This window comes from Etheostoma cragini, chromosome 19 (assembly GCF_013103735.1).
Source record: "Etheostoma cragini isolate CJK2018 chromosome 19, CSU_Ecrag_1.0, whole genome shotgun sequence".
NCBI lineage: Eukaryota > Metazoa > Chordata > Actinopteri > Perciformes > Percidae > Etheostoma > Etheostoma cragini.
Window position 1 is genome coordinate 15,457,069 of NC_048425.1, and position 19,039 is coordinate 15,476,107.

The following is a 19,039-nucleotide window of genomic DNA, read 5'->3' on the forward strand; positions in this document are numbered from 1 at the left end:
AACAGCCCAGTCATGGGAATTTATCATCGGTAAACACACATATCACTGAGCAATCAGCGACTGAGTGGAATACAAGTCGAGCTGTGGTTGATGCAGTGAGAAGGACAACTACTCCCCAAATAGGGATCATTGGAATGTGGGCTAATAGCTTGAGTGGCAGTCTGCCAGGTAGATGCACCTGTGGCTCTTAAACAGGCTGCATCATCACCACAGCTAAACCATTACATATGGCTTCAGAGCACCACTAAAATGCAGCTGCTGAGAAACAAGCGTTACACTCAATAGCACAACGCCGGAATATATTCTTAAAAAAGAAAATAGACACTCCCGAGTGTAATAACCTAACAATCTCACCTCCAATCACACATCCTTAAATTTTTAGTGTAACTGTTTTAGTCAATAACTTAGGTATAGATAACAAAACACACACATATCAACAAAACACATTAAACAAAATGATACAACAGAAAATGTTAAAAAGTAAAGGTTGCCGGTTTCTATTGCAACAAATTCCCACATTAGAAGACTGTGTGTAGGGGACTGATAGCTCTGCCTCCATATTATTTAACTGGTGATGACATAAGCTTACATACAGTGCATCCCAAACTTTTTGAATAACCGCTCATACAATGATACTTTTTCTTCACCTGAAAAACTCACAAGCAACTAGCAACTAAGTGCATTTTTAACAGGGTTTTTATAAAAAGTGGCATTGATATGTACTGCTTATTTTATCTGTATTATCGGCATTGTGGTCCAAGCAAAACCACGGAATACAAAGAGTTAAGAGCGTACAGCTTTTATCTCGACAGTGTGTGACACATTGAGCCAGTCATGTTGAACTCTGTGGACTGATACTGAACTACCGGTTCATCCACTGAAAGCATCACTCACAACGAAACATCAATGTGTCGCACCGTTTGACAATAATGGAGACATGATGCTACAATATGATCGTTTGCAGAGTGAAGAATTAATTGACAGTTTCCCGCTTCACCTGCCCTCTGAGGTGGATCTCTGAAGCAGCACTGGTCACATCAGAGCTGAACAGTGATGCTGCTCTCAGTGCCAGAGCTCTGACCCATTCACCAGCTCTTTGGCCCTAGCTGAAATCCCAAGTGAAAATCAATTTGTAACAGTCCAGCTATTTTTGTTTGAACCACTCATCTGAAACAAATCCAGTGGCTCTGGGTGATATGCAGATACAGATGGTGCAACACGACTAACTGTTGTGTTAATTACCGCCTGATGGACACTCACGTACCCAGCCTTGTGCAGAAAACAACCATCTTCATTATAAAAATGCCACGAAGTAAAAAAACAAAAAAACAACCACAATATCTGCTCAGACTGGTGATGAAGGCTTGATGATCGTCTACACAGTCCATCTCAGCAGACAAACATATCCAGCGTGACAGCATCCTGGGGTTGAACTCCCACGATCTGGCACTCAAAAGACTCTCGCAGAATCTGTCATCTGCCATCCAAGCCACTGTTAACAGGGTGGTCGTCGACACAACTCATCAGCTGAGATGAGTGATGAGTGAAAGGCCACGGTTCAGACTGTCAACAAACGTCCAATGTGTGTCTAATGAAATGTATGTCAAGAAAACACTGAATTCTGTGTATGTTCATTAAAACATGCCGAAGAAGATCAGAGCTACATTTGAAAAAAAATTATTGGAACTCTTGAGCCTAAAGGTAAAGACTTTAAAGCAACACTAGAGAACGTTTACCACTTCGGTCCCTCTACAGGTTGGAAGCAGAACTGTCCCATTATGTCTCATCGGAGCTACAGAGACCGCTACCCGATCTGGCAATAGATAACTTGCATAGTGTGGTTATAGCCGGTAGAGAGCCGCAAAGTGACGTTCTCCCTGTTACGAGTTGATGAACCACTGAATTGATTTTGGAAAACATAAAAAAAAAAAAAAAAGTACAACAAGTTCTCTAGGGTTGCTTTAAACTCAAAATTCTGACTTTAAAGTCAGAACTCAAATACATTTTTTCACATGTGGCCTTAATAATCTTCCGTATAAACATTTACTTTGAGAATCTATTATTAACTAATACTCAATATAGTAGTGTGTGTTTGTTAGTTTTATCAAGGATTATTTCCCCATAAAAAGCTTAAAAAACATAATCTATGAAGTATCACAGAGTATAACTTTCAAGGCGCAGAATTTATTGCCACTGGAACATACCTCAACGCAAAGTCTCAAATGTCAGCCAGTGTACAACAAGAACGTTTTCATAAAAAAAGAAAAGCTACTCAGTTCATTAACATGTTCAAACTGAAAAAAAGGTTGTAAGTAAGTTTGTGCTACACTCCCATCCTCTGCCTGATGGTAAAGCAAGGGGACTTGTGAGAGACAGAAGAAGCAGCAGAATTTGAGATGTAGTGCCTTTTAGTCTGTGGTGTAGGTCAAACTCCTAACTGGGTACACATTGGTTCCTACATTTCCCATAATGCAAAATAATGGTATCTTTGTTCCCATCGTTCAGACTTTGATTGAAGTAAATGGGAGACTAAGTGAATTTTTGTCTACCTGAAAATGTATTGTAATGTGAGCATGCCTTAAACCAAGATCATCCTGATGACATCCGTATGTTATCATCAGGGTTATTTTCTCAATCTTAACAAAGCTCTTCCAGAGCAACACAAAACATACCGTTTTCACAGCCTCGGTGGTTGCAACAAGTAACCTGACTATACTGTGTAAAAACAGGGCAGCGCCCCTTTAATGGTTAGGATTATACTGCAAGAGCCACACTATGAGTGCTACATGGGTTTTGTAATAGAATTTGTACAAACTCTGACAGTCCGTGTGATCCCATCCATGCTGTCTATCAACCACAGTATTACAGTAGTCTGTCAACGTTTTGCTCTTACGCTTTTTCTTTTTCACATGTATTATTATAAATGTCTGTATATTACCTATACTATAGCAACAGATGGTCATTAAAAGTCTTGCCATCAGCTGGAAACTACAGAGTCAAAAGGGGATTTCTTTGGTTATTTTGTCTACAGTGCTTTTAAAAAGCAAGCGAGCAGTGACTTGATAGCATCGGTTTGTTCTGAAATCAAACAACACTTCATAAATATCTGTGCTTACTTGCCTTCAGATCCCCTGCTGTCCAGAAGAGATGCAACTCAGAGAGAGGGAAGCTCCCAGCCATGCATTATTTACCATTTAATTCCACAACCCTACAAAAGAGAAAACAGAAGAGTTTGTGTTTACTTTATTCATCTTTTAAATCCACAAATAGATAGTGGCAAATTGTACTTGTTAAAGATTTATGAGCAGGCATCAAATAGTGACCCTTTGGCAGTGTTGCCCATCACTAGACAGATGAACGAATGATCAAATTCCCACCACCTTCTATCCACAAATGTATCTCAGCATTAAAAAGAAATAGTACGACATTTGGAAAATATGCTGTTTATTTCTTTCTTTCAGAGTGTTAGAGAAGATTGAAACCACTCTCATATCAGTACGTCAAGTACAGAACTGGAGACAGTAGGCGATTAGCCTAGCTTAGCATAAATACTGGAGCCAGGTGGAAACAGCTAGCCTAACCCTCCCTAACATTCTTAAATACACCTTAACACATCTTTTAATCATAACACAAACAGTGAAACGCACAATTTGTTGATTTTAACTTGAGATGTGGACGGCGATTTCAGAAACAGGGTTATAAACAAGTGGGTAAGTCTTTAAGCGAAAGAGTCAAGCTAGCTGTTTCCAGTCTATTGCTAGGCTAAGATAATCACCTACTGGCTCTAGCACAATACACAAGCTCATACACAAGACTTGAACCAATCTTCTTGTCTCACTCTTACAAAACAATTTAAATTTACCAAAATGTCTAATCAGTTACACTATTAATCTTAAAGCTACAGTCCCTAGTTTCTGTCGCCCCCCTGAGGGATTCTAAGTAATGACAACAGCACTGTTGTTACATCCACATGACACAAGCCCTCCGTAATCACACCTCCACTCCCCCTTCCACACAGTTACTAGTAGCCAAGGAGGACATGGAGGATTAAAAACCTATGATGGCCTCTTCAGAAGAGGTAATTACCTTTACTCAAGTTTTTGAACACAGCCCTACTGAGAAACCCAGAGAGAGTTGTGTGAAGCAGATAGTCTTAATTAGATTTGTAGCAACTAATTTGGCAATGGCTTGAATGCAACCAACGTAGATTATTACGTAGATTATTATCATAAAGGTTAAGCACTAAAGTTTTAAATTAACACCACATAATGTATTATAGGAACCAATTCAGTGATAAAGGTCATCCTGTGTGTATTGTTCTTTACTCTCAGGACATTTACCACTTTGACATGAGGAACAAGCCAAAAAAGAAACAGCCTAAAATGTAACTGTCAGAGATGAGAGGTGGTCAAAGCCATATTTCAAACTCACTTGTGTTTAAACTCATTCAGACAGACATTTTCAAACCCATCCCTCTCCTGGAGACCAAAGCACTCTCCAGAAATGTTTTGAGATTTACAGGGAAGTGGCTGAACAGATTGTTATGTCACCATTAGGGAGCTGTAATAAAGTCATATTTCTTTTGCATTTTGCATGACTGGAGGGCCTTCCACTCTCGCCTGTCTGCTCCTCTCACATCAGCTTCCCTTAAGTGGAGCAGTTCTGGGCTGCAGGTTTGGCCTCGCTGCTGCCAGAGTGTGTCTGTGCCAGATAGCGTTGCATGATTACACTCAGCAGCGCACAATTTTGTAGACAGCGTTATAGCAAGAGAATAAAATATCTTAGGCCTCATTACACACCCACACATTTGGAAATTAGAAACCAGTTATTCAGCATTGGGAAGGGAATAGGGATATTAAATTAAGTGGTTTATTTACAAGCTATAAAGAGATGGGTTGCTTAATGATAATGTTGTGTTTGCGTGGTGCTTTTAAATAACTGCAAGCTGACAAATACACACAACAACACGCCCTATAGGTTTCCTCTCTTTATTGCACTCTGGTGCCAAATTCACAAGTATAGTTTTTCGGAGCAAAACCTCAAATGATTCTGATACTGATATACAGTGACAGTCAAGTGCCTAACATTCATTGCGCTTCCTCTGAGCTGTAAAAACAGTAAAGCTGTTCTGACAGATTTTTTTGCCAGGAGCCGATGCAAACAGAGCCATAATGTTTTCTGCTGTATATGTGAACGTGCTATAAAAGAGCATGCTGTTGTGGTAATGTTCATATTTTTATATTATAAGTTGTTTCCTGAATATGTGGCCAGTTTGCATAGCTACTCTCGAATATCTGACCAGCTGCTAAATTAACAGAAAAACCTTACTGTCATCGAATAAATTATAAGGCATGCAACCACCTATTTGACCATGACAATCTTTATTATACAATACATGTGTTAATTCTAAAATAAAGTTAATCTTGCTTATGGCTGAATAGTATTAGATTTCTGGTGTTGACAAACATAACTGCTGTAGTTATTCATAAGCCCCAGCAGCAGTACATTGCTCCTCTATCAAAAAACAACAACAATGCCATCACTTTGTTAGCTAGAATTTGTTACTCAATGCATTATATGTGATGAGGACACACAAGCACTATGTTGGGACACATAAAATGCCAACACACAAGTATTATTTAATGATCATGAAAAGGTTAATCTCTAAGCATAATGCATATGGCTAGTTGCCTTAACGGTCACACAAGGTCAGCAGCAAAGGCTTTCAAGAGATGTGACCCATACCTAGGCCTGTAACAATTCAATTAGTACACAATTGTCTAATTGTCCATTATTTAATGTAATTGCAGTTTATTTGTTTAACCGCAATTATTACTAACACTAGCTTAAGTCCTAAGGGGTATGACTGTTGATGGTAATTGGTATTTTGTTTAGATATGCTACAACATTTCCTTACTATGTGCTAGCTTCCTGTCCCCTTAACACACTGTAAAAATATCTCCTATTTGCCTGTCCCCAGAACACACTGTAAAAAACATCTCACTATCTGCTAGCTGCCTGTCCCCTGAACACACTGTAAAAAACATCTCACTGTCTGATAGCTGCTTGTCCCCAGAACACACTGTAGAAACATCTCACTATTTGCTAGCTGCCTGTTCCCTGAACACACTGTGAAAAACATCTCACTATTTGCTAGCTGCCTGTTCCCTGAACACACTGTGAAAAACATCTCACTATTTGCTAGCTGCCTATCCCCTGAACACACTGTGAAAAACATCTCACTATTTGCTAGCTGCCTGTCCCCTGAACACACTGTAAAAACATCTCACTATTTGCTAGCTGCCTGTCCCCTGAACACACTGTAAAAACATCTCACTATTTGCTAGCTGCCTATCCCCAGAACACACTGTAAAAACATCCTTTCCCTATCTGCTAGCTGCCTGTCCCCAAAACACATTCCACCACGACATTTGATTCCCGTGTCACCCATTACAACTCATTCAAAACTTTATTTGAAAAAAAAAATGATTTTTTTTATAAAGTGGACTGAAAGAGACATACATTGTTAAACAATTAATTCTGAGGCACTTTGGAATTGTTACAGCGCTAACTGAAATCAGTCCAACACGGACCCATCGGTCACACACAAATCACATTTATTATTGGCTCAACAGTGACCCCCCCCCCCCCCCTTTAAGAAGCATTAGTATATTTCAGACCTAAGTATGCTGTAAGGTCATCTGTGGGCTTCTAAAAGTATTTCAGCAACCCGTAACCAAGTAAAAGACCGTAGGGTTTGTAGTCTCTAACCTCAACAATCTTCATCTCTTTGATACAGAATGCTAATGACTATTAGGACTATGACTAGAAGTTAGCAATGAAAAATGAACAGTGTTTGGAGTGTCAAGCCTGCATTACCCAGTCTGTGATCCCAAATGAACTTGTTGAAGGATTAGATTACTGGCCTTTCTCAAGTGGGCATAGCTGCTGCTTTGCCTCTTCCTTGTGCCTCTCTGGGTTTGATTTGAGCCAAAAGAGCCACATGATACAAAGACCAAGGCATTAGCATTCTCAGCAGGCTCACAAAACTATTTCAGATCATGCTAGTTTGAAGTGACATGGTGTTTAAACTACAGTACACGGGGGTGAGAAACAACTGCTGCATGCTAACTACAAACACATCGTGCAAGGAGCAGTGATGGGCTCCCGGCCTTTTCATTTGCACATTCTGTTTCTTACAGTATTTCCCAACACTATAGTGTTACATCTCCTGGGTATGGGCATGCTAATGCCTTTTAAGCACTAGGAGTTTATGATGTGGTTCTGTGCAATTTGGGAAACTTTGAGGAAATGGCTGAGGAGTCCAACAACTTATCATTAGCTCATTGTCCAAGTGTCTGGTCTAAGGCCAAAGACAAGTTAAACTCCAGTGTTTAACTCAAACTTGTATTTATCTTATGTTGTCTATACTTTGTGTGTTTCTCTGTAAAAATGTGTCTGATGAAAAAATAGATTCTGCAAACTTGCCGCCAGTTTTATTCTGAAAGTCTTCTCAGAATTCTAAGAAGCTAACTCTCCTGAAGATAAAGTGCAGAGATGTTTAGATCACGCATGGTCATTCACCACTGCTAAGCAGGATATGCCAGCGCTATGTCAGATTTCACCAAATTGTTTGGAAAGTGTTCATATTTGCTTGATCTGAAGCCACTTTCAAGCATTTTCTCGTAACAGCTCTGCATTTGTTGGGAGTTAATTCGGGCTTCCCACGGTAATTTTAGTTCTACTTTTCAAACCACACCTATTTATTGTGCATTCTGCTCTGCATTTGTCTATTTGTAACAGTTTAACTAGCTTTACCGTTTAATCTGCGATAAAACAATCCCAAATGTTATATCTACTTACTATCTTTTAACAGAGCTTTCAAATATACAACACTGTCTTCATCAGTGTGATGAGTTTGTCATGGAGATGGATCTGTTGACATGCAAAATCTCATCCAAAGATCTTTTACGACTTCTCTTCCATGTTGGAAGACTACTGAAAGTAGCACAGTTGAAACCCCCGGGTAAAGGCTACCATGTGGACCTGGAGCTGATGGTGTTTTGTCAAACTACTACCTCCAACTGTAGGTCTAGAATGAACTTCCATGTTTAGATTCAGCTCAGGTCAAAAGAACTACAGTGCAAAATTGAAGTATTTCTATTTTGTGGCAAGTATGTCATGGTAACCTTTGTTATGCCTTCGATTTCTTTTTTTTCTGAATTTTATTGGTAAGTGGATTGCACACATTTAACACATCAGCCCATAACAGAAAGAAAATAAAAAAACTTTCATTATTGTTAAAAATAATTATGAGGATGCCTTCTATTTTTCTACCAAGCTTTTTCCATGACTCTGTTGTGCAGAATACTGTTTACCTTTCTATATAAAGCCATGTCCACTGCTACAGCCCTTTTAGTCCAATTGGAATGACTGGTAGCTTATTTTCATCCTTGCTCATAACCACCACTTCCACAAAATGTCAATTTGAGTAAATTCCAAGTGAAATCTGTTCAGAACATTTTGAAACATCCTGTTTACAGACAGAGTGGGTTAAAACAGAGCCCCTGACTGACTCCAAATGGTGAGAGTAATTTGGTGTAATTGCACCACGGGTGAAACCTTTGAAGACCCAGTTTGCTTGGTGACTGAAACAATGATGATTAGAGCTTGTTCACTTGTCAAACTTCAGACAGGAAAGGGACCACATTTAAAAAGCAGACCTTTCTATTCTGCAAAACTTGGTGTCTCATAAGAAATATTACCTTCAAAAATCCATATACATTGTGTTTATAACTAACACAACCATATTAGGTTTGTGTGCAAATTGCCAACAGCCATACTTGTGTAAATGACTGACTAACTATACATATTTACATTTTAGCTGCAGGGAAAACTGATCAGTGACAAACAATATGCAGCATGAGCTAACTTGAGGCTTGAAAGGCTACTGCTCAGACCACATGATATAGATTACCTTTAGAGAAATCTGGGCACCTATTACACTGCCGTTTGATCTCAACGGCACAAATGGATCCAAGGTGAAGAAATTGTGGCGTAATTATGATTGATGATAACAAAAAGGGGAACTGATTTGTGCCTTTAAATTCTCAGTGAGAATGGTGTTCCTTAGTTAGAAGTCCACAGTGGGGAGCTTTAGGAAGCTATAATAACATGTGAAGATTCGGCTGATGAGTAGTTAATAATATTATTTAGGTGACAATTACTGTAGTATTTTTACAGTGAGAAGGCGGTTAACGCCTGGTTGGAAGTCTGCATTTTACAAAGTCCGTTTCTGTTTCTGTTGCGTGTTACTTTTGGTTCAAACTCTGTGCACACTACAGAGATAGATACATATTTGATGTGTTGATTAATATGAGCTTTAGAAATACGGTCACAAAACACTGGATGATTTCCAACCACAACAACGCTATCTGCTCTGTGAGGCTGCACAGAGTGGCATTATAGGGCTAGTACTTGAGTACGTTCAAAAATACCATAAATACCTACGTTTTTTTCATAACTGGACGGCCTATCAAACAAAGAACAGCAAAGCTCAGATAACAACACACAAAATAGAGTGCTATTGCTCAGTACAACCGCTTTAAGCTAAATGGTAACATGCTCACAATACTAACATGCTGAGGTTTAGCAGGTATGATGTTTAGCGTGTTAGCATGCTAACATTAACTAATTAGCCCCAATAACAAAGTAAGTTTTTTTTGCATGTATTTGGTCATTAACCAAAGTACTTGACTATATGGGGCAGTAGTGGAAAAGTCAGATGAACCACTAAAACCGACATTTTAGTTTAACAGTAGTACAGTAGTAGTTAATACAGTAGTATTAACATTTCATGTTAATAAATCCAATAGTTGTTGAGAGTTAATTTTGGAACAAATTGGTGACCCAAACCAATAGAGTGGCTAAAACGTGTAAATTAAATTACCTCCACCAAATCTTAAGACGTTGCAGTATAGAAATGCCTGCTACTTGTATGTCCAGATACCGTTATATATCTGCGCTAAGCCTATGTTGGCCAACAATATCAGCCGATTGTTGGTTTGGGGCTCTAGTACACGGAGGAAAACTTAAGCAACATAAATGGAAGTGAAATCAACAATACGGCTCACATTACACCCCACGCACATTTGAAACACATTAAAGGTGCCCTGCCACACACATTTCAGGACTTGTGATAATGTCGGAAGTTCTAATTTGCAGGAAGACTCAATTTGTGACGAGCTAAGCTGCTTGACTCTGATTGGCTAACAGCTAGCCAACAAGAGCCTGGCTAACAGCATCCTTTACCCAGCGCAACTGGGGGAGCTCATGAATAGCAATGAGTTCAGGCAACATGACGTCAGACTGACAAGCTATTGTAATTGGCTGATTTCTCCTCGTCTTTCTTTTCAGTGTCTAGAGCTGACAGAGGAGGGAGAAGTTGATTTTCACATTCATCACATAAAAAGCACACATATGGACCTAACATATTTCAAAAAATGCAAGTAAAAACTGTTTTGTGTGGCAGGGCACCTTTAATACAAGTATATTTAGGTTTATGGCCAAACCCCATAGCCAAACAGTGTGAACAAGAGCACATTTCAATAAGGAGCTTGCCTGTTAACAGTTGCATTGCGCATCACACCAACTTCTAGTAGCTCTGTGTTCACCCCTTTCATGGTTAAAATTCACACTATGTTACAGCATCAACTTTGTCTGTATCCTTTCTCAGGAGGAACATAATGTCAGTAGCCAAAATCTGTGACTTGTGTTCTGTACAAATAAAAAAGAACATGTTTGAGACAAACAAACAAAATATGATAGCATTGCATGCTTCCCCACAGAGACCTGAGCCTTCAACATTTTCCTCCAACAGCCTTTACTGAGCAGGAAGGAGTTTTCTGATGGCAGGGCATCTGTGACTCTGTGTCTAGAATAACTCTCTAAATAAAGAATAGAAGCAATCTGCTCTCCTTTCACTCATTGCACCTTTTCCTTCCGTTGCCAGGGGGATGACCCAATGCATTTCATATGCAAGCATCGCGCTTCACTGCCTCCTAAGCACAGAACCGAATCATGTTCCACTTTAAAAAATGTTAATTTTGCATTTTTAATGACTGTCTGATGGCTTAAGTAAGTGAGTGCCGCTTACAAGGGAAGATCTGATGTTCTGAATCTACCTCTACACACTTCCAATTCCTCGGCCCAGATAAAATGGGTAGAGGAGGACGGAGATGTGACTCTTGTTAAAAGAAATACTCGAAAAAGGATTTAATGTTTCTTTACTGAATGATGTCGTTTGTGAATACTCGACACATCATGTGTCCACTTTCTGCAATGAAATCCAGTTTAGGAAATTCCTCAATTTCATGCGTGATCGGCCTTATGCCAGCATTATCTCTTGTTATTTTAAGGCAGATAATACAAGATTATGACTTAATGGGATATGTGAATTCAGCTGGAAGACACCAAGGGGGCCGCTCTCAAAGAAAGATCTGCAAAATGCAGTTCATGCTGGTCAAACTCTGAATTGCTGAGGTGAAATAGTTAACCAAAACCATATATCCAAGGGGAATATTTGACATTAAAATCATCTATGCGCCACACTTTAGGAGTTCACAGCTAGGGAAATTTACACAGCTTTTGAGTTTCAGATCTTGTAAACCTTTTGTAAACATCTTCATTGTGCACATGATCCCAAGGGCTAGCCAGCTACCCAATGTTGGGAAGAGGGGTTTCAGATATGAGCTAAGCGGTTTGTAGTGCAAGTTCTAGCGCAACTCGTTTTTTAAGGTAATTAGCTTGTGCTCAATGCTGTCATATCCAGAAGTGCAAATGCCTTGCAAAAAAACAGGGCAAGAAAACAAGAGGCCAAGCCTCCCCAGGGTCAGTGCCCACCACAGCCTGGATTATGGCACCAAAGGAATCCTGGGAAGCGTGTATTGATTTGGCCTGACACTTGCTGCCACATTTAGCTTAGCCGCTGCTGACTCGCAAAGGCTTTAAGCAGTTATCTGCCATATTCTCTACTATCTTTAAAGACCACTGAGAAATTACCTCATGCCATAGAAGATTTATCATCACATAATTAGCTCGGAGCACCTAACAGCAGATCTCTTTTGACTGCTAATACAGGCTTAAAGTTCATGTGCAGATGACTATGCTTAATTAACTTGTTAGTATGAGCATGCTGTGATGAAACAGTGGCCTTTATAAACTCCATTTGTTGTACAAATTGTCTAGGGTTGTGCTGTGATGTCAGATATCTGCTGGATGCTACTGACAACACTGATGCATCACTAAAGATAAATTAATTAGACTTTGATCTTTCCTCAACGTTAACCAAGTGCTTCTTTCAGTGCCTGTATATATCCATTAACAAGTGTAATAATACTGAAGTTGCAATGAGCTGATATTGTATTGCTAAATTGAATATTTTGGCAGAAAATAAATTGAATAGGTCAACAGTGAACATTTTACAGATGTGCTCAATACAGGCATTTTGTGGCTTGACAGATTTGTTAATGAACAACATGTCCTCATTATGTTAAATGGAAACATAATACAGGCCGGATTACTTAAAAAAAATGATTTTGCCAATAAGTTGTATATAAATGTAATTTCTGGAAACATGGTTGTTGATGGACACTAATGCACAAGGGGCGGCTGTGGCTCAGAAGGTTGGTGGTTCGATTCCCGCCCCTGCAGTCATTGTCGAAGTGTCCTTGGGCAAGACACTGAACCCCGAGTTGCCCCCGGTGCTGCGCATCGGAGTGTGAATGTGTGTGAATGTTTATCTGATGAGCAGGTGGCACCTTGTACGGCAGCCCCGGCCACAGTGTATGAATGTGTGTGAATGGGGAATGTTTCCTGTAGATGTAAAAAGCGCTTGAAAAAAAAGCGCAGTTGTTAAGACTGGAAAAGCGCTATATAAATACAGCACATTTACATTTACAATGCAAGCCAAGTAATCTGAAGGATCTTGTGAAACTAAGTACAAGTTAGAAAAATGTAGTTTTCTCTTTGTTATATTTAATTAACAGGGGCCTTCTATTGTCTTATCACATCTGTTGGTGTATACAATACATTTCCAAACACATTACACTAGTTTGACATAAAAAGAAAACTCAACTCAAGGACCACTTACAAGTTTCTTTTGCAATTTCAGCAGCCTCTCGTGGTCTTCCTCGGAGTTTCATTTGTGGGTGGCACCCTCGTTCTTTGTCCTGCCGTCCCTTGGCTCCTGGTCCATAACTCTGGCCCCTTGCCGTTACATATTTTAGGTCTTTGGTGATGACAACCGAGCAAACTCCACCTGCTAAAATATAAACCATGAGATGGAGTTGAACGCTCTAAAGAAGATAGTAAGTGGACCTACAAAGTTTAACTCTTTTTTGTTAAAGAAAAAAAAAAAAGTCTTACTAACCACAAAAACACTACACTATGACAGTATTATATAGTATACACTTTATATTAGTATGCTGTATGTGATTGGGACACAGCTGTAGAGATGCTCTTGATCCATTGCACAAAGCCCAACTGTAGATTGTGTCAGCTATTTTATGTTAGCATTTGGCTTGTGTTAATGTTAGTATTTACTCAATGCACATGCCATTTGTCTGTGTACCCAAAAGGAGAATTATTGTGTTTACATTGCATGTGTTACCAGCAGCATCAGATACACGCCTACCAACATCTTCAAAACATGAAGAAAATAACTGGATTTACACTGATGAGGGAGATATAGATCGCATGTTACAGCATTTAGTTTTTGTTACAAAACAATGAAGAAATATCAAGTTATCCATCCAGTGTGCCATACAGTAGTACAGAAAATGGAAACAGAAACTTGTCAGCTCAAGATTATGTGTTGCACAAGCAGCCAGCTTTACAGTCTTGTAACATTGTGTTTGTAATGTTTAGTGAAATGTTGTCCAGTGTCATGAGAAAATTTGACTTCTTACATGCCCGGTGTTCACATTTCTACTCAGCTGTAAACATCTCATCACCCGGTGTTGTTGCTCTGCGTGATTCTGGGCAACTATTATGTGCAAAGAGCAACCCTTGGCAAATATTAGACTTGAATCATCCAACACTTTACCCTTTGGAGCCCCCATTGGCTTTAAGTGGCCAAATGCCATCTTATTTTATTCATGTTTTACCCTTTGGTCTGGCACTCTCTTGGAGCAATGGTATACTTCTCAACATGTCGTTTTCCTCTCTTCAACTGACAGCCAGATCTGATTTCTCTTTTATCGCAATGTTTTCCATTTAATTAAATTCTCAGAGTAGCAGTTGTAAAATCATAAGGCATCTTCTTCTGCATCTCTCTCAGTCAGCTACAAATGCAGTTGTGGGACCACACTGGATGAAATGGGCAAAGACAGCTTCATAGTCGCCAGGGGTGTTGTTCTAAGATCAGGCTGGAATCAGAAGTTTTGTCGGTTTCAGTTAACCAGGGCGCTGCTAAATGGCTTAACCCAAGCATCAGTGCACCCAGTGAAGGCTCTGAGATATTGCTGCATGACAGCTAAAGTAGCTGGGTGCATCACGGACATGTACCCAGCCTAAAGAGCCCTCCGGCTCTCTCTTCTTCATGACTGACTTTTAAGTGTTTTATCCCTGGGACACAGCGATAATGTGCATTAAGATCAAGAACACTTATTTCAATTGTGCTTTATGTTTTATTCTGGCCTGCAACTTCGGCAGTGTCTAGACTCTGCCTTGCTGAGAATAGCTCACATGAGAAGATCCAATGACTTTATGCTAACGGTCTTCACTATTCTTTTGTTGCTTAGGACTTTTCTTTTTTTAAACTTAATTAAAAAGGCACAAACAAAGCCGAAAGGATTTCCCTATACACACGCGTGTTAATAGCGCGCATATATATATATATATATATATATATATATATATATATATATATATATATATAAATAAAAATTAATAGAGAGGAATTAATCCTGTCTCTTCATAAATCTATACACTGTTTAATACCAGATGGAAACTGCATCAAAACAGTAATTTCTTGTGTCTGTGGTTTAAACGACAGGCTGAATTTATCTTATTCTCCTCCTATTTTCAACAAACCCCTTTAAAAAGACCAAAACCAACAATGTGTTAACCTGTCCACACTATTTGTCTTCCCCAACCTGTCTGTGGCTCTCATGCCCAAGCACATCGGTCCTACTGAAGATGTAAATCTACAAATGTACATAAAAGGCTAAATAATTTGGGTTCTCTAGATTAACCAAACCAGGATGCATGTTGATTGTAATGAGGGAACATGTTTTCCAATGGAAAAGTGCAGCTCATCGATGTGTTTTTATAGTTTTGGAGAACACTGGAGCCCTGTGGCACAGATGAATGAGCAGGTAAACAGTTAATGCTGTTGTTGATGCTGAACGACCATTTGTGAGAGCTTATATTACACACACAAAAAGATACTATTTGCATATAGAAAAAGCATTGCAACATTGCTAAAATCATGATCCTGTGGATTACCATGCAACCACTAAAAGGCTGCTGCTTCTCCCCCCCTCCCCCACCCAGACACTAATGAGGCTGACACAGGTGAGATCAATTAAAGTCCATGAGGGTAAGAAGAGGGGGAGAAGGGCGAGGTTTTGTTAAAAATGCTGCACATGCTTTTAGTATATTTTCAAAATGACAACGCAAAAATTAGAAACAGGCAAATACATCCAAGATAATTTTAAAGTCTTTCTAACAACTGAGTTTGAGGCCCAAAGCCAGAGAGACACCAGATATAAAAGCAGTGTAATACAAGACCGGATTATGTGTCAACATTTTCCTTCTCTCTGACACAATGAATTTGACCTCATGTAGGAGACTCCATGTATTAATATTCATAGAAAAGCTTGTGTTACTTTCAAAACACACACAAACACACACACAAATGTGTGTGTGAATATGACCAAGTTGTTTAATTCAACACATAAAAACAACACACTCCTACCTGTGATGTAACTAGCCATGTGCAGCCAGTCCCAAAGTAAGACCTTTTTTAGTTAGAAGTGAGTTTGGAGACCCTGAGACATTAACACTTCCTGGAAAGCTGTTACTTCCTTGCCAGTTTCATGGCCAGGTGGGTGGGAACAGGACTTCAACCAATCAAGCCATTCCACCCTCTAAACATGCAGTTCAATGACACACTGCTTTATCAGAAAAGACAAAACAGTATACATGAAATAAAAAAGGCTTCTTAGTCTTAGCTTTTTCACACAAGGATCTTCTGACGGGACTCTGGGTAAATCTAATGCATTAGGTATTATACAATATCACATTGTTAAAAAAAACACTTTATTTTTGTTTAGGTATCATCCAAAGTGATTTCTGTGGCAGTTGTAGTCCTATTCTTTATTTTTGTTCAGTAGTCTAATTTTTCAGTGGCTGTCTCTCTATTGTGTGAACTTGGTCTGTTTCTTACCGGCCACCGTAGTTTCTGTTCACTCTAGAAGAATTATATGAGATAATATGTTGAATTCATACCTCACAATAAATCATTGCATGGGCTCAAATTAACCATAATTAATACATCATATTGTCTTGTATAATATACAGGAATACAAAGCATTTTTGGAGGGTTAAGCTAAAGACAGGGAAGATATGTTTAGTACTGTAGATACAATAAAATAGAAATATGTGGTTAATATGTGCTCTTATAGTATGTCAGTGTAGCAAACCAATTTGGTCCAGACTGTACCCATGACATTCATTTATTTTATGTTTTTCTCAGGATTGTTTGTATTAAAGTTGCTGACTGAAAAGTCAGTCACCAACTTTAATACAAACACCATCTTGTTAAAATGTTGAATTTGTCCAATTATTTGGTTAATGACCATATATTTGCACATCTAATGACATTCCCATCACTCAGATGTTCTATAATGCTGATTACAGCAGTGACGCTGGTGTTGTTTTACCTTGAGTGTGTGTGTGTGTGTGTGTGTGTGTGTGTGTGTGTGTGTGTGTGTGTGTGTGTGTGTGTGTGTGTGTGTGTGTGCGTGTATGCATCATATGGCAAAATGTGGTCCTGGAGACACCTACAGTACTGTAGCAGGAACTACCACAAAGGAGATTTGGGTACTCTGTCAGGTGTGTGTATATATATATATATATATATGTGTGTATGTTTGTGTTAATATGCATCTGACTGTTTGTCAGACACATATAAAGGGCAAAATATATAAGCAAACACACTTTACGCCCCTGGCCCCATTTGGCATTGAGGCATGTGGGATCCCATCACAAGATGTAGTAATAACATGACACAACAGGCCAAACCAAGTTAGAGAATGTGGTAAATAATAGCTGCTAAACATCAGCATGTTAGCATTGTGAGCATGTTAGCATGCTGATGTTAGTTAGTATTTACCCCAAATCACCACTGTGCCTGTAAGTACAGCCTCAGAGAGCAGCCAGCATGGCTGTAGACCTTCTGTCTTCAGACTCAGAAAGGCATCTCACGTGCAAATACACGAGAGACGTTTTTAACTCTAAAAACCATTTCTTCTCAAACATCCCAGGCTTTGACAAAGTCCCCTTTGCGGAAACATGCTACATCTTTGAAAATCAAAAAGGGTCTGTGCTGTCCCTATTCCACCAAGCTAAGGCCTGTGACTTGACAAAGACCTCTGATCCCTCAGCATTACAGAGTATCCGAGCGTTAAGCAGGAATAAATCAAAACAAATGAACACAATCAAACTCAGGAGGAACATGTCAACAAACATGATCCTTCATCTGAGCTTGCAGGTCAAATTAAAGCTTGTGTGGCCTTGTTGTACGGTGACCTCTGTCCGTCACGCTGAAGGAGAAACCCCAAATATAACAACAGTACAACGCAACAAAGAACCTCTCCAATCCCCCACGTACCTCCCATGTTCCTAAACACCAGTAGTCAATCAACCCAGACTCAGACTCTTTTTTTTTCAAAAGGGAGTGACTTTCATAAACGAGCAGCTGTATTTTCTATTGTTATATTCTGTTGTGGTTTGGGATCCCAACACTATTAAAGTGGAATCACCTTAACCCAGTTGGACCAGCTTTTGTCATAGCTGAGGGGTTTTCTACAAGAACGATTGGTGGGGTTTTGTACACACTCACGCTCGACTGGTCGCATTATCTTTGCTTCACGTGTTCCCCCCTGAGTTTGTTCAGGGTCTGTAACAAAGAAAGTGGCTTATTATCACCCACCGGAGGAGTTGTCTGCACATGTACGATTCGGTAATTGCTGCCATTTAACAGGCAGACTGAATTGGACTTGACATTGAGCCGTTATGGAAGGAAATGAAATGCTGTTTTTGCAATAATGGGAGTTTGGCAGTGCCCAGAGAATCTCCCCTATAAGGATCGTAAAAAAAGATGCCGAAGTACTGTGTGATGTTTAAGAGCACATAGATGTGCAATAAACCTGTTTGAAATGTATGAATGGAATGAGTTGAGCCTTTTTCCACTGAATCAGACTGGTTTAAGTTTTTCTTAGCAGGGTGTCATTGCTACTCAAACCAGGTCGGATACTTGGAACTTTGTTTGTTACAGGCTCAAATAAAATGAATTGGATGACCTGCTGCTGTTTAAACATCAATGTGAACTGTACGTGGCAGAATTAGAACAATCCTGTCTTCGTGGCAAGCCCTTCTGGACTTTTCTAAAGGATACACCTGTTGCCAGGAATCAACTCAACAAACAAACTAGGGGGTGCAACCATGACCTTACAGCAAAACAAATCAGCATGAGTTCTACATGGAGATGTGAACTGGGTAAACTAGTGTAATTTCTCAAACAGCAAATTAATGAGCATAGACTCCTGCATCCTTACTTTGTTAGCAAGTTAGACAAAATACACATTAAATATAAATGATATTTCTTTCAGTGATCCAGATTGCACCTGACAACATGAAAAGCTCTTTTGTGGAACTCATAAGCAGAGAGAGCTGAAAGAAGAATGCAATATATATATATATATATATATATATATATAAAAAAATATATATATATATATATATATATATATAT

The 19,039-nt window shown here is 39.2% G+C and overlaps 1 protein-coding gene and 1 long non-coding RNA gene across 2 annotated transcripts in view; one reads left to right on the forward strand and one right to left on the reverse strand.

The window, feature by feature from the left end:
- Positions 1-8,848, forward strand: part of LOC117934730 (homeobox protein HMX1-like) — a 26,806-nt gene extending 17,958 nt beyond the window's left edge. The window contains exon 5 of the mRNA XM_034856653.1: positions 8,838-8,848. The gene's annotated coding sequence lies outside the window, so the exon portion shown is untranslated. The remainder of the gene's footprint in view (positions 1-8,837) is intronic.
- Positions 3,141-16,107, reverse strand: LOC117934731. The gene is made up of 4 exons (XR_004654562.1): positions 15,980-16,107; positions 13,147-13,321; positions 11,156-11,243; positions 3,141-3,208 (listed from the first exon to the last, which is right to left on the reverse strand). It is a non-coding gene; the product is annotated as an uncharacterized LOC117934731 (long non-coding RNA).
- Between the last annotated feature and the right edge of the window lie 2,932 nt (positions 16,108-19,039).